General features: G+C 34.8%; 1 long non-coding RNA gene across 1 annotated transcript; it reads right to left on the bottom strand.

Moving 5' to 3' along the window:
• Positions 1-299: 299 nt before the first annotated feature.
• Positions 300-17,056, bottom strand: LOC135322530 (uncharacterized). Its single transcript, XR_010383144.1, has 3 exons — positions 15,986-17,056; positions 11,072-11,187; positions 300-363 (listed from the first exon to the last, which is right to left on the bottom strand). It is a non-coding gene; the product is annotated as an uncharacterized LOC135322530 (long non-coding RNA).
• Positions 17,057-17,285: the final 229 nt, after the last annotated feature.

Below are 17,285 nucleotides of genomic sequence, written 5' to 3'. Positions count from 1 at the left end.
TTTAAGAATTTGGTTACCTGAAAATGTTTTTATTATATATTTATACCTCAATTAACAATTTTGGTTTATTTCTGAGAACACTGTAGCTAAGTAAAAAATTGTTAAATGATAAAATAGTTCCATTAATTTTAAGGGGAAAAACTATGATCCATTCTTTCCCAATCCAAAATAAACATGATTTTCAGGAAAAAAAAATCAATTGAGCAATGAAAATATGTTTATATAACTAAAATATAAAATTCTGAAAATAAATATGGTCTGTATGTAAAATGTAGCTTAATGAACATTTACTGTACTTACCAAATGAAAAAGAAGAGACTACAGCGGGTGGCGGCTGGTGGAAGGAGGTACAAGGCAGCAATTCTTTGAAACATAATGGAGAATTAGATAGATAATCAACTTTCGGGCAGGCATTCAATGTCTGAATCAAGTATGCTTGATGATATTTTTGTTTTCTTTGAGACACTGGCAAAATAAAGCTATGCCTAAGAGCACTTTGAAATAAATGAATAAAACACAATATAACCAAAATATATATGCACTGAAGGGTCATAGAAAATCATGTCTCTTCCCCTTTCTTGGCTATTTATTCATACTTAAGAATGAAGCTCTAAAATGCTGACTGGATACTGTCTGTTCAAGGGTGAGATGTGTTGATTGGGGGGTTATGACAATGTGGTGATTGTAGATGATTGTTTAAGGACTTTCAAATTATAGAATCTGTGGTGTTTTCCTTTTAGACTGGTTTGTTTCCTCAGAAAGTACTGCTCCAGTCTTTTACTAAGGAATGCATTTGATGGATGGCACAGGCTTAACTGTCAGTATTCTTGAAGCTAAATATGGGAAGACGGTTGGACTCTCATAGTTTGCTCTGTATAGTTTCAATTAATCAACAATTCTTTAGCACGTGTCTCTTAGTGCAGTAGGATACAATTTCACCAGAAAGCAAATTTCTTTTTTACTACCAGGAAGGTAGATACTAGTGAGAGGTCAGGAAAGAATCAAGATGCCTAACTACCTCTTACACAGACTTTGACACATTCTTTCTCCCTTCCAGGGTACCTAATGCTTCTTAATCCTGAATCTTTATGGTTCTATGACACTTATTCTCTTGTGTCATTTGACATCTTTCTGTACAAAAACTTAGATTTCTGCTTTTTTATCTTTGCTGAAATCAGTTACCAATTCATCTGTCAGCTTTCCATCTTCAAAAATTTGTTGACATCTTTCAGTACCATCATCCTCCACTCCTTTTGTCCCTTCTAGTTTACACATTATTATTCCTTTACAATAGTTTTGGAAGGGGTAGGGACAAAAACAAATTCACCTGTAATATTTAACTAGAAATTTCCTACTCACTCTTTTTCTAAGACTCAGTACGAATTTGCTCACATCAAATGATTTTGAACTAAAATTTTAGTAGATACCAAAGAGTAAACATGAAAGACTAAAATGGCAAAAAAAAAAAAAAAAAAAAAGGATGTAAGAAGTATTCCAGGTGAGCTGAAAGTAAAACTTGCCATAATGTGTTATTAGGAGTTTCCTTATTATTAAATGGTACTTACAATTATTAATATACATGAGGAAAGACTTTGGAGTCAAGTGAACCTGGATTCAATTTATAGCTGTGTGACCTAGACAAAGTTGCTGTGGCCTCCTCCTTTATAATGTGAAGACAACGAATGCCTTCCTGATAAGGTTTTTATAAGGACTAGTTTAGAAAATTTCAAGTGCTTAAGCTAATACCTTACTCAAACATAGTGCTCTTTGGTAGTTATTACATTAAATTTGGCCATCTATCATAATATTTATACTCCTGAAGATTTCTACATTTTATAGTATATTCTTTTTGTTTGTATATAGGATGTATATAGTGCAAGTAGCAGGTACATGCTATATAGTATGAGCATATTATATAGTATATAAGTGAACAATTTGAAGAGGCACTGGTAGAAGAGCAAGAAGAAGGACTGAAATCTGAAGTTTCACTTTTGAAGCCATTTATATCTATTCTACTCTACCTGCCTTCCACATTGTAAAGACATTCCTACTAGTGCTAGCTGCTCAGAGTTGTCCACTGGCTCTCCTGTTGATGTTAAAGGGATTTGATCTATGCAAGGAGGAAAAATAGAGTAAAATTTATAGCTGAGGTAAACTTCTGAGTGTCGCGAACTGTTGAAGTTATGAACTGACCCTTCACTTGGCTTCTTGCATTGACTCTATTCTCTTCTTCTTTACAATCTTCTTTGGGCTTTTAGCCCAAGTCTATCTTAAGAACTACAGGCAGACTTCAGTCAGGGTCCTTGACCAGAAATGAAATGTGTAGTATCATGTTCAGATATTTGCATGAGGTCCTTAAGGATGTCAAACCCAGCAAAGAAATCCTAGAACAACGCAAGCCCTGGTCCTTCATTCAAATAAAATATGCTTAAGTTCTAAATCTAAAACTTGAACAGCAAAAATGAAAATTATAAATATTAAATCTACATTTTAATCATTATCAAAGCCAGTAAAATTTCCTTTAACCCAGGGAATATAACTCTAATATCTATCTGTCTGTCTACCTATCTATCTATTGATACCATCATGGAGTTCTTAAAATAATTTTCTTTTTCAAAACACTTTTAAAAAAATTCTAAGTTGAGCATGGAAACAAACAGGATCAAAATGTTAGAATAATTTTTCAAATAATTTGTACTGGAAATTTTAGTTGGAGTTAAAGAGAAGAGCTCTCTCTGCACGTGCATAAAACTATGCATAACTAAATAATACTGCATGCAAATGCAAACACATTTTATTTTATTTTAACAGCTTTCAATAATTTAATTCATTCATACTTTTTCTTTTGAAACCCATTAATATCTAGATTTATAACCTGAAAACTTCCTCTTTGGGCATAGGGAAACATTCCTTTGTCTATTTGAAGACAAGAGGACAGATTTTCACTTCGTTTTTAATAATATACTCTGTCTTCTCAGTTATTTGCTAGGAGAAAATGATTAAAAGGCAGTTACATACGAGAGAGCCTTTAAAGACTTCAAGGAAAGGGATCAGGTTTGAGACTGTGTTTACTATTTTTTAATGTCAGAAATAGATTGAAGGCAGGGTTGTTTTTTTTAAAACAATAAACTATAATTTTAAAAATTTCAAATGTGAAAACTAAGCTGTTGTCCTGTAGATTCTGGGACCCAATCTAATCATGTGAGTCCTTCAAATTCAGAGACTCTTTCCTGTCCTGGCTATGATGAGAAAGGTACAACAGACAGAAGGATCAGTGAGGTGCAACATGAGGGCCTGACCCACCATTGCTGGCTTTGGGGATGGAGAAAGGGGAGCACAAGCCAAAGAGTGCGGTGACCTCTACCAACTGGAAAAGGCAAAGAAAGGAACTCTTCTCTAGAACCTCCAGAAAGGAGCACAGCACTGTCGACATCTTCTTGGTTTTAGCCCAGTGAGACACAGGCTTCTGTTCGATTTCTGACCACAGAATTGTAAGATAATAAATTTTTGTTGTTTTATGTCATTATATGGATAGTAATCTGTTATGGCAGCAATAGAAAACTAACACACAATCTTTAATATATTTAATAATCTATGCATTTCTTTAATGTTCCAACTGTATTAAAATATAAATTATCTTGATGAAAATATTTTCCATAACAGAAAGAGTAAGCAATTAAAAATTTTCAGCATTTTAGATGAAGGTTCTAAAACTCAAAAGAAATTTCCAGTTATAAGCTAAATAAGTTCTGAGGATGCAGTTTCAGAATGGTGACTATAGTTAACAATACAGTATTGTGTATTTGAAAGTTGCTAAGAAAGTTGATCTTAAAAGTTTTCATCATAAGAGAAAGAATTTGTAACTGTGAAGTGATGGATGTTAACTAAACTTATTGTGGTAATCATTTCACTATATATATGTATATATACATACACACACATATATGTATAAAATCATTATGTTGTATACGTTAAACTAATACAATGTTATCTCTCAATAAAACTGAAAAATATTAAAAATTCAAAAGAAAGTACTTTCATAATACCAAACAATTAGTCTTATATAAATTTTTAAAGTAATGTGTAATATCTCTTGTCACAAAGGAACTACTAAGTTAACATCTTTTTCTAGATCTCAAGAGTCTATACTAGTCACAGCTAAAGTGACTCAAGTGATGAAATATTCTTAACAAAGCTTTAAAGTGATCCAATTTGTGACATGTACTAAGCACATTTCAATTACTGGACTTTTGTGTATGAATAAAACCAAGTATCAAGATTCACAAACATATGTTGAAGAAAACACATCAACATCTGGAAATTAAAATCATGGGAAGAGATGGTGTAATGACAACAAAGTGATGAAAGATTAATCTGGCAATGTTTGCTTCCTGGAAACTAAAGGCAATTTTCCTATAAAGTGAGAAATATTTTGAATTAAATACAAAAACAGAACAGAATAAAATAAAACAACCTAACATACTCAAAATGAAACTCCTGTAACTGAATAAACTGAATATTTTCTATCACAACATGGTATTTGTTAACATATTTAATTGGAACTCCAGAATAAGGCACCAAGCATGTTTAAACCTCCAGTGTGTTGAGCACTCTGTTAGGTATTGTGGTTGATTCAGAAAATCCAGTCTCTGATATTAGGGAGTTTAAATACTCTCTGGGGAGTCAAGATAAGTGCAAGTGAAATGACACAGAATTACTACATGGCAATTACTAAGAAGTGCACAATATCAAAATGATGTAGAAGTCAGAGAAGACAAGAAGTGGGCAGGTATACCTAGAAGTAACTTGGATTGCCAGGTGCATGATGCAAATGAGCATGTGCTAAGAAAGCCACTTTCAGAGAAAAAAATATACATCCCCTACCAGCCCTCCAAGATGACTTAAATTTCCACCATTAATCCCACCCACTAGCTATTCTTTTAACCAGAAAATATTTCTTGAATACCACACACCAAGTTGCATGGACCCATGCACCAGTACAAGTATTTTCCTGTCTTCCTCCTTTCCTTAAACTTTGGGTCATTTTAAACAGGATTGTTCTCTGGTAAAGATAACATAAAAAATCATTAACAGATGCTAACATGCAATTTTGACCTGCACCTTCCTCTCCTCCCTCAACCTTAACTTCACTGAAGAATAGCATGTTCCAATTATCTGCTGTCTACACTATTGCCTGAGCAATACTCTAAAATCATAATCCTCATATCATCTTATTTATATTTACTATTCACTGATCAGTTCTTCAGAGTCCTAAAAGAATAGCTGAAGTAAAACTAAGAGAAGTTTAGACAGAGATGGGGAGTTCAGGAAATGACTAGAGCTTGATCACTTTTATGATTCTGGTAAAAGACCCAAATTAGAGGTAACAGGTAGTAGTACAATGGAGAATGAGTGGATGACAAAAAGGTATTATTTTCTGTGAAGAAAGATAAGGGGTCAGAATTTGATATGAGCATGACTGATCTACAGACAATTATTGAGAGTTTGGAACTTAAGGCAACATTTAGCAATCAAGCCATACAAGGTTGGTAATTCATACCGTGAGAATGGAGGAGCTTCTGAAAAGAATAAATGTTAAGGGAGAAGAGCAAAGGATAAGAAATTAATTCCTCAATATTCCTAAGTAATGGTAGAGGGGGAAAAAAAGGAATCAGAGAAAGAGCATTAAAGGGAGAAATAATAGAAAAAATGAATGTTATAAAATTTGTATTAGGGCTTTAAAAAATTTCTATTTTATTTGCAGTCAGAGAGCTTGTGTATGAGGCGATGTAACTAAAATAAAGTGTTCTGTGAAATTCCTCCTGATTCTCCTTTGGGTCAGCTAGGTTTTGATATTAAGCAGGCTAAATGGTTCCAATTCTTCTTTTCTGGGAATTAAATAAACCAGAGCAGCATTTTGGACTGTTTATAAAAGAAGAAAATGAGCTGCCAAGACACAGTTAATAATATTGTGTATCTTTAAATTTGTCATGTAGAAACTTTTAACAAGCCTTAGCATGACATTTTATTTTTGCATACCCCAGCCAAATAACTTCCCAAATTTCTTATTCTTAAAATGCCTCATTAGTATAAGCTGGTAGCCAAACTACAGCAATAGCTGAGAAACATTGCTTATTCAGCCATAAACTGAGTTGCTTTAAGTGATTTTACTTACTGACTCATTAAAATGAACCATGATAATCCAATTTTTTAAATTTATGTTGAAGTAGCTAAAGGCTAAAGGTGTTTTAATTTATTGACATGAATTTATATAGAACTTGACTATGAAAAAAAATCATTTGGGGATGTTATCCAAGAACATAGACCTGCAAAAAGAGACAGGAATCAAGGAATGAAAAAGCAAAAGTTTATATGTCCTGCAACTCTAAATTCCCATTATCAAAATGTTTCAAAGGCTGTTGTGCCCATACACTGTCATCCTCTTGTCCATTGCTCATTGCTATTGATCATTCTCCTCCTTTCTGCTGACTAGGGATGGACCAACATTGGGTTCTAGGCAGCCATTACCAATTGATCTCAGCTAGCATGCTATTTAAAAACAAATTGCCATCCCTAAGACATTCAAAAGTTATCCAGGAAAAGAGTATGAAAGGGATTAATTTAATGTACCTTCAGAATAGTATCTGAGCATAGTTCCATGAATCCATAATCAAGAAGAATGGCATGTTATTATCCTATCTATCTATCTATCTATCTATCTATCTATCTATCTATCTATCATCTAGTCATCCATCTACCCTTCCATCAGTTTATCTACTTTTTTCTTGCATCTCCTCCTAGCATAGGCTCCTGTGAGCTATTGCTTTAGAAAGAACTTAAAAGTGTCATTTTGAACTTTACTCGAATTATTAATTATATTATATAAATCCTTTTTAGATGTGAAGAATACCTAATTACACTTGTGATGGTCTTATATTGGCTTTATCATGATTTTTTTTCAAATGTCTGCTTTATTTCACCTAATCTGTAGCATCCTCTAGAGCCAACTCTTTCAACTCTTAAGAAATAGGGAAAGCACAGCTGCCATGTATGTACTTGTATGTACCTGGGGTGTTCCAAGCATGTGATTTGCAGTGGCAGGAGCTAGGAATACAATAGGCAAGTCACTTAAAAATATGTTGTGAGAGCAAAGCTGAAAGATCACTTACTCTTCTTAGGGGAGAAAGAAAATCTTCACAGAAAAGGTGATATTTTCCTGAGAAATAAGGTTAGAGGTTCTTCAGCAGAGGAAAGAAAGGGTTTGGCATTTTACAAAGGTATTCAGAGGACCCATGGGATACAGAGGTAGATAATGAAGTCAACATCAGATGTTAGACCCGATGTGAAATGATTTTGGGTGCCAAGATAAAGTGTTTGGGTTTTTATGCAGTAAATGAGTCAGTAGAGGTTTCTTAAACTGAACATTTAAGTACATGATCAGATTTGGAGTAGAGGTGAGCATAATCTTACTCTTTTAGCAGTTTAGGTTTTTCTTACTTTTCTTTTTTATTATTATCCAAAAAGATTGTTTGAAATTATAAATACAGATAGGTAAAATCATAGAAAATAAAAATCAACTACAATTCTACTCAGCTGATTCATACAATTGTTTACTCATATTTAGTCTGCTATTTTCATAAAAACAGTTCATTGTATGGACGCACATTTGGACAAGTGCTAATTTTCTGAAACTTGTGTGTCCTTCATGGAACTAACACCTACTACATAGTAGAGATGTTTTAAGGGTTAAATGGCATAGTGTATAAAGAGCTGTTCCTAGTCTGTCATATCAGAGTACTGTGGGCATTGTGCTAAAAAGTGACTATTGAGGGCAAAAGGGATAAACTCAACACTTTTGTTGCATGTTTGCACTACACTGGAATTCCACTCTAGTCACACTGAAATTACTTGGATTAATTTGCATGCGTGAAGAGAGAAAGATAAATAATGTAAACAATATATGCTGTTCTACTTTTCATTCCACCCAATGGGCACATGAAAGAGTGACTATAATTTGAATTTTCTCTTTCTTAGTCAGGCTATTTTCTCATGCCTCCCACAGCATGAGGCTTTGGGGATCAACTGTTTAAATATATGTACTCTTTCAGATGTTATTGCAATTATTCATTCACATATCTGTTTTTACACTACGAAGTAAATCTGATAAGAATATTAGTAGTCATGACTAGCATGTAGTCAGTGTTCAATATATCACAACTACTATTATTATACAAATAAATATGTATTTAAAAAAAAGAAACAAGTGGTCACCAATAAACTGGCAACATGTAATGAGAAAAAACAGCCTGGTGGAGTAAACAAATTTCATAGTCAGATACATCTAGTTCAACTCCTGAATTTTCCATTAGCTCTTTCCTTGGGTATTTGACTCAACCTCTCTAAATCTCAATCCTATCAATTCAAAACTAGAAATTATAACATGATCCCTTTAGATGTGAGGATTAACATTGGACTCTAGAATAGTTTCTGTCAATAAATGATAATTATCATTACCTAAATAAATCTTTTCTTAGTTTAAACACATTTAGCAAACAAGTTTCCGAATAATAAGTATAGGTATTATAGATGGAAAAAATAAAATTATTTAAATTCTATCTAATCACCTAGGTTTCTGAAGTACGTAAACTTAAAGGACCTATGGCCCATTACAAATTTTTTACTAAGTGGATTTTCCGTACTATTACGGCCAGGCTATCTAAGGTCTCAAGTATGCTCAAATGCACAAACACTAATGTACCTTCAATGAAAGGGTTTATAAGAATACAAGGAAATGCTAGTAGCACAGTTCTTAATGTTAGCAACAGCACAGTCAACCCAAGTTCTAGATCTTCTGAGACTGGGAAATGCAGTAGATTCTACAGATAAGTGATTCAGTGTCTGCCTGTTTAGCAACTGTGACTTCATTGATTCAACTTTTCTATTTTCACCAAACATTTAATTTGGAAACTACTCAAACCACCACAGAGGTGCTTGGGTTCCCTCTTGCTGAGTCATTTTAAAGTTATCTCTGGCTCCTGTTCATCCCTGATCCTATCCATATTAGACAGGAGCAATGGTGACTATAAAGCAAAAAAAATCTATCTTTGAAATGTATCTGCATGCTTGCAGGCATTAAAGACTACCTCTGCTGTCCATCTATGTCCTAGCTCTAAACTACATGAGAGTCTCAAGAGTGTTTTTTGTTTTTTTTTTTCCTTTTCTTCTTAAAGACCTAAGTAGGGACTCCCTGCTCTGTTCACACTTGCCTCTGCATGGAAACTCGAGCCTAAGTTTTTGTGTCTCAACATTCCACCTCTGCCTCAAGGTAGCAAGTAAAATGTTGTCTGCCTCACAGAATCTGTCCTCTGAGCTACGCTTCAATTATCTTTGGCTATTTAACATCTTCAAAGACCTTCTTCTCAATGAGTTTTCCTAGATATGATCCCACACATGTAAGCCAACTTAGAAGGAAGAAAACTAAGGACAAAGAAATAATGATTAAAAGAAAACACATCACAAAGAAGAGAGCACTATGCTGAGGAGGTAACTATGAAAAGAACATATTTTACAGAATCGTAATATCTTTATTCCAGTCTCTGAAATCTCCACAACCTGTCACAGTTACCCTGGTATATGCTGACCCTAGGGACAGCTATTCCAGGAAGGCAGTACCCTAGAAGACATGGCCTCCATGGTAATTAATGTCCTTTCTTTATTTTTAGTAATTCTCTTTCAAGAACTTAGTTTTCCAGTCTAGCTGATAATCAATTGTTAACTCTTTCATAGGTCTTTACCCTTATGCAATTCTTCAGTTTTTCATTGTTCTTGGTGTTCGATTTTACTTGGGAAGAAATCTAATGACTTTGTGGATACCTGGAAGAAGAGTGCTTCTAAGCAGAGAGAATGGGAAGTTCAAAGGCCCTGGGGTGGGAGCTCAGCCAGAAAGCTGATTGAGATGGAGTGAAAAGGGCAGAGTGGTTAGAGGCAGGAGATTAATCCAGGAGAAGGATCATGTAGGACTACTTAAAGCATATTAATCAGACATTTTGTTTTTGTAGATTTTTTGAAAGAGGATGCAAAACTCAGAAAACATGAAAAAAATCCCTATGTTCCCTCCTGTTGAGCAATTTTATCAGTTCCAATCTGTCTTTGATTAATGTCAGACTGACTCCAGAAAAACATGTTGCTTTGAGAAAAATTTTTCTTGGATTATAAGGCATTGGGAATGTATTTAAATGTTTAAAAAGTATATATCAGTAGGTTTTATTTAATTTCATATAACAGGAAATCCAATCCAAAAGGTTTAAGAACAAAAGTAAAATAATTCTTTCAAGTATCTGAAAAATCCAGTTATTGGCTTCTACTGTGTCTTGACTGGGGACCAAATGATGTCACCCAGACCCAGATTCTTTGTTTGATTCTGTTCATTCACCATGCTTTCTACTGTCAGATTCCCATGCCTTCTCTTTGGAGGTGGTTGCTGCTCTAACACCAGACTTACACTGTGTCTCAATCAAATCCAACAGAAAAAGAGCAAGAGATTTTGAGAAGTTCCAGCATCTTACCAATTCTGTCACATACAAAATCCTAAACTTAATGGTGATAGCCCAGGGGATGAAATACACTTATTTCTTTCAGTGTGCATCACTTTCTTCCCTCTAGTAGAGCATCCCTGAATGAATCCCCAGATGGCAGTACTAGAAATAGGGTGAAATGATGTCAGACAGCTAACAAACACAACCAGGGAAATGTCCATTCATCTGCCTACCCCATCTTCTCATCCAATCACCTTCAAAAATATCTCTATTGACATAATCAACTTATGTTATGTCCCAATGAAAACTCACTCTCCTCTACTTTCCCAAAGTCTTACTCATTTACAGAATACAGCTCAAAGTCCAAAGTATCTGTTCAGTGAACAGTCCTCTTAGTCAGACAGCTCTCTAACTCCCCTTGACCCAGAGCACTAATGCTAAATAACAAGTTTAATAAATCCTCAAACACCATTTTTTTTCTAGGCTGCTGTTGGGGAAGGGAAACAACACAAAGCAGTTGTCAGTACATAACTCACATCGTATCTTGCATGAAGAATAAGGTAAGGACCCCTCAGTACAGAAGTGAAATGTAGTTCCTTGGTCAACCAGTCTGGTGGTCTTAACTCTGCTCTTTGGAAGGATCTTTCTTCCACTGTCGAGAAGAAAATGGTTAATCACAGATTAACAGACTACTTTTTCCCTAGTGGGGATAACAGGGAAGAATGACTTTCACCAGATCTCCTTGCACACAGGAATTACCTAACTACACAACAATGTTTTGGTAGGATATTTCTGACCCATCTGTTTTTCTTATTGTAGGCAACAAGATTTTTTGGATTTTATCTATATCTGGTATTTGCTTGTATCTTTTGAATTATTAGTAAAGTTTGGTGTAAGGTAAGATCTACGATTTGTGTGGGTCTGCTTTGACAATCCAATCTATTGAGTTAACACAATTGTTTTCCATGACCATATCTGAGATGACCCCTGTAATTCTTTATCAGTGCACTTTGTTTAACTTCATTTGCTGGAGCCTGAGGATTATTTCAAGGTTTGAGCAGTCCTCGCCTCTTATTTGTAAGGCTTGGGATTTCTCTAATAGCAAAACTTATTTAAACTCTAGATATACTTTTAATCTATTTCCATTCACTCTATATCATGGAGTAGTAAACAGAAATATCAATAAGTATCAATCTTTAAGTCTGGAAATCACCCTTGGATATTCTGTCTTCTAGAAATTTATCATGGCCCCTTGAATTTTATCCCCCTAAAAATATGTTTAAGTTTTAATTCTTGGTACCTCAGAATGTGACCTTATTTGCAAATACAGTTGTTGCAGACATAATGAATTAAGATGAGGTTATATTAGAGTGGGACCTTAATCCAATATTATAGATTAAGAAGAGAATACACACACATATACAGAGACAGAGACAGAGAGAGAGAGAGAGAGAGAGAGAGAAATGCCATGTGAATGGAGGCAGAGATTAAAGTGATACATCCACAAGCCAAAGAACATAAAAAGGATTGCCAACAACTGCCAGAAGCTAGGAGGAAGTTATGAAACAGATCTTCCTTCAGTGCTTCCAGAGGAATCAACACTGACAACACCTTCATTTCAAACTTCTAGTCTCTGGAACGGTGAGACAATACATTTCTGTTGTTTTAAGCCATTCAAGTTTGTGGTATCTTGTTACAGTAGCCTTAGGAAACTAATACAGCCACCATGCACTGCCAATCTCTTTAGCCCTAAGCTGAATGTCCTTTTTATTAGTATCTGTGCACCGTCTCAACAGGAGCAATTTGTACTCTTCTCAGCCCATGTCTGCTTAAATGCAAGAATGTGAATGGGACCTGAGATACTGGATTATATCTTCTCATCTACCACCTTGCTAACTCTCCCACCTCTGATTTTGCTTGAATCAGTGTTAGTTTGAGGCAGAGAATTTGGCTTGCTAACCCTTGCCAATCTTGCTACTGTAGTAGCAGCTATCTCAGACTTCAGACTGCAGGTAGAAAGGATGCCATACTAAAACAATACTCTGATTTGTTTGCTGACAGAATGGATCCACCTTAAAACTTCCTCATTCTTGTTTGACCTTTGTAAAGTCTCTAACAAGTCAAATTTTTCAAAACAATGTCTCTCATCCTGTTGTTTTGTTCAGCACAAGGCACTCAGAACAGTTTAACCAGTCATCTTACACTTAAAACTGCTAACTTCCAAGACTTGGATTGAGTGGCCCACACTGCCCTTTACGAAGAGACCTCCTGAGCTTGGCCAGACTATATATAATCTAGTCCATGTTCAAAAGTTGGCACAACCACTCAGCTATGGCTCAAATGGCTTCCACTTTGGGTCTCCAACAATATCACTGTGACCCAATTTCCTGCCCCAGTGACCTGCCTACTCTATCCTGGTTCCATTCTTACATAAGACCTCTCTTTATAGTGGTAAGATGACTGCCACAAATACAAACTTACACTCTGTCTCATTTCAAGACAATGAAGTGTTAGCAAAATCATGGGTCATTTCACTGTTTTTGGTCAAGTTCCCATTCCTAAATGAATCACAGTAGATGGGTCAACATAACGTGCTGAATGACTTAGGCCTGTGTCATATGCTCCGGCTTCTACACCTCCAGCAACATGTAGGCTAATCATGAATGAGTACTGAAGTCCCAAATGGCCATTTGGAGAAATGCAGTAATTGAAGCTGGACAGTCAGAAATGTGTACTACAAATAATGGAATTAAAATATTTTTATTGATTAGTATTTTTAAAATAATGAATAAACGAGAAAATAAAAATCACTGCACCAGAGATAAAATTTGCATTTGTATGTAAAGATACACAAATAAAGGCTATAGTATATCCATACGATGGACTACTACTTAGTAATCAAAAGAAATGAACTATTGATAATTGTACTAACAGGGATGAATCTCAAAATAATTATTCTGAGTGTGTCTTAGCTCAGGCTGCTGTAACAAAATGCCACAGACTGGGTGGCTTAAACAACACTCACTTCTGACAGTTTTGGAGTTTGAGAAGTCCAAGATCAAAGTGCCAGCAGGTTTGGTTCCTGGTGAGAACCCTTTCCCTGGGCATGCAGATAGCCACATTTTTGCTGTGTTCTCATAGGGTGGGGGTCTCTCTTCCTCTTCCTATAAGGACACTAATCATATCATGGGGCTCCACTCTCATGATCTCATCTCAACCTAATTACCTCCCAAAGTCTCCACCTCCAAATACTATTACATTGAGGATTAAGGCTACAACATATGATTTTGATGTGAACACATTCAGTTCATTGCAGAGTGAAAGAAGTTAGACAAAATGTACGATTCCATTACACAAAATTGTAGAAAAGGTAAACTACTCTACAGAGGCAGAAGGCAGATCAGTAGTTTAGGGACAGGGCTAGAAGGGAGGGGTGGAACTGGAAAGGGCATGAGGAAATTGGAGAGGTGATAAATACGTTCACTATAACAACTGTGATTCTTTCGCAGGAGTGTTATATGTATCAAAACTTAAATTGTACATTTCAAGTATGAGTAGTTCATTGTATGCCAATTGTATCTCAAGAAAGTTGTTTTAAAAATATTCCATGATACATTCTTCCAGTCATTCTCAACAACAATTTCATATTTACTTAAAAAAGTAAACTGAGATTGAATGATTCTTTTATATTTCACCTACATTTTTATTGTATTTTCTATTCCCTCAAATACATCTTTTAATACTATTGAACTTTTCTGAAGTTCATTATACATCCAGAAAAAAGCATATATCTTGAATGAATTATCAAAAATTGAACCTGTGAAAATTCACCCAGATCAAGAAATAGAACAAAATCAAAACATCAATACCCACCTCATGCTCCCTCCCAAAGAACACCCTATTTCCTTGAGATAACAATAATCATAAATTCATCTTGGCAGGTTCTGAACTTCATATAAACAGAATTATAGAGTAGTAACTTTTGTGTGTTTTGCTGCTTTTATCCAATATTTGTGTGATCCATCCATGTTGCTACATGTAGTAGTTCATGCATATTCTGTGTATATATCATAACATTTCATTGTTTGACCATAACACAATTTAATATCTAATCTACTTTTCATAAATATTGTGGTTATTTCTATGTTTAGACTCTAATAACCTTGCTAAGAATAAGCTTGCATCTGCATTTTAGTGTGTGTGTTTTTTTTTTTTTTTTTTTTTTGGTCTCTGCAACTCAGAGTGGGATTACTGGGTCATGACTATACGTCACGCTTTAAAAGTTCCGTTGGGCTCCTTTGCTCCTGCCTCAACCCTGTAGTTCTACACATCCACTATAGATGAATTTTGTCTGTCCTGGAATTTGATATAAATGAAATTGTATGTAATGTACTTTTGTGTATGGCTGTTTTTGCTCACAGATTCATCTGTGTAGTTGTATATGTCCGTTTTTTTTTAATTGCTGAAGAATATTTCATTGTTTGAATGTATTACAACTTGTTTATCCATTTACCTGCTGATGAGCATCTGGGTTGTTTCTAGTTTTATGTTACTATGAATAAAGTTGCTACGAACATTTGCTTTATGGTCAAAGAACATCATCTTTTGGAATTTACGATGGTTTCCTTTGTGGCCTGATACATAGTCTACTTCTGTAAATATTCTGTATGTGCTAGGAAATAATGCATATTTTCTGTGTGTCAAGTGTGAAATTCTATATGATAGTTCAAACTTATTGTTTAGGTCTTTATCTATTTTTTTCTCTGCTGCATCCATTTGTTTCTGAGTGCTTTGTTAAAATATCCAGCTACAATTTATCTATTTCCTTGTATTACTGTTTGCTGTTGCTTTTAGACTGTATTGTTAGAAGACATGCATATTTGTGATGGACATATTTTCTTGTTATAGTGTTACTTTTACCAGAATACACCATTCATTTTCACCTTATGCCTTTTTTCCCCTTTGGCCTTAAATTCTATTTTGTTGTGTTTTAAAATTGCTTCCCCAGCTTACTTTGGCTCATTTTTGCTGATAGAATTTTTGTCATGCTTTTATTGTTGGACTTTGTACTTATAATTCAATATAATTAAATATATACAACTTAGTTGAATATAATTAAAATATATTAAAATTCTTAAGTTTGTTTTGTTAGGTTCAGCCCATTTACATTCATTTTAATTATTGCTACATTAGCCCTTTAGTCTAGTATGTTTTGTATGGCATTTTCTATTTATTTGCCTTGTCCTCATTACTACATTTCATTCAACAGAGTGAGTTTTCTTTTGGTGGATTACAAGTCATACATTCTTTGTGTATATTTGTAGTATTTATTTTAATCTAAGTCCAATAATCATATTTATTTACCCTATTGACGTCTTAACTTTGCCAATGTTCTGAATATTTAAGTAAATCATTAACAAGATCTCATGTCCTTTTGGAATCTCTCTTACCTCCCTTCCCTGCTTTAAGTTGGATATATTTTTTCTTCCTTCCTCTTTCTTAGAGTGAATTTATTATCCAGTAGGCATGAGGTCTGGAAGAGAGGATGCAGAAAATGTTGCCTGTGGTTGGGATGTTCAGTAGACCACTGGATTCACAGGTCTGGAGCTTACAGACAATCTGGGCTGAAGATTTGGAATCACATATAGCTGAAACCACTGCTTCAAGAAGAGGGGTGAAAAAAGGGTAAAATAGCAAACACTAGAATTTAAAGTATAGGCAGAGAAAAAGCCTGCAAATGACACTGTAGATTCACCTAAAGAAATGGTGACATACAGAGATCATTTATTTAAAATGTACACACTGTATCTACTGCCTAGGAATTAACTTTACAGATCCAATTCTGCTGACAGTCCAGTTATGCTGATTCCACTCCTAAAGGGCAGTATCTGGCCTGCCAGGGCCCATCAGAAACAAGACTCTGGTCAGAATTGGCCTTGTTGTGGTTGCAGATCTTCTTTGTGGCCTCTCTCAATTAGGAAGAATGGTGGAGAAACTCCGTACCACTCAAATAACTCCTACTACACTGCCTGCAACTTGACAAAGCAAGAGGTTCACTTGAATTAACTGTTGAGATGGCCACCCATGACTCATACTTTAGTATGGGTTAATTTAATCAGACTATGTTCCTAATATCAGAAACTAAAGCCATGGGGGAAGGAAGGAGTAAAGACAATTTTAACCATGAAAATCTTTAAGAAAGGGCAAACTAGAATGGTTTGATGAAGGGTATCCTGCTCAAGGCAGAAACATGGAGGTAAACAGGTTCTTACAGAATATAATGCTACTTGATAGGAAATATGCTATCCATGACCACAGTCACAGAAGTAATCAAGAAAGTAGGTTCCAAAGAACATTAATCTTCCTGAAATCAAGTCTTCAGAGGCTTTTGGGCATTAATATTTCATCTTATGCTACTTCCTGATGGCAGTGAAGAGCAAGACTGAGGTTGTACAATTTTAAAGTGTCTTACTTTGAGTTATTTCAGTAACTTTATTAAATAAACTTATTCATACATTTAATATTTAATAAATAGATTTTATTTTAGGTTATTTATATACTGGCTGGTTTAGATTGCTATGGAACAAGCATTAATATTAGATTTCTTATAATTTGTTTGCTGTCATGACTGTCATTTACCTCTACTAACATATATATAGATGAAATAATATGCAAACACAAGCCTGAACCTTGCAATTACATTAATAATTAACATCTACTATTATGTGACAAGCACTGTCCTAAGCAATT

Source organism: Camelus dromedarius, chromosome 11, assembly GCF_036321535.1.
Source record: "Camelus dromedarius isolate mCamDro1 chromosome 11, mCamDro1.pat, whole genome shotgun sequence".
Lineage (NCBI taxonomy): Eukaryota > Metazoa > Chordata > Mammalia > Artiodactyla > Camelidae > Camelus > Camelus dromedarius.
The sequence above is the reverse complement of the archived record's forward strand: the minus strand, read 5'-3'. Positions and strand labels throughout refer to the sequence as shown.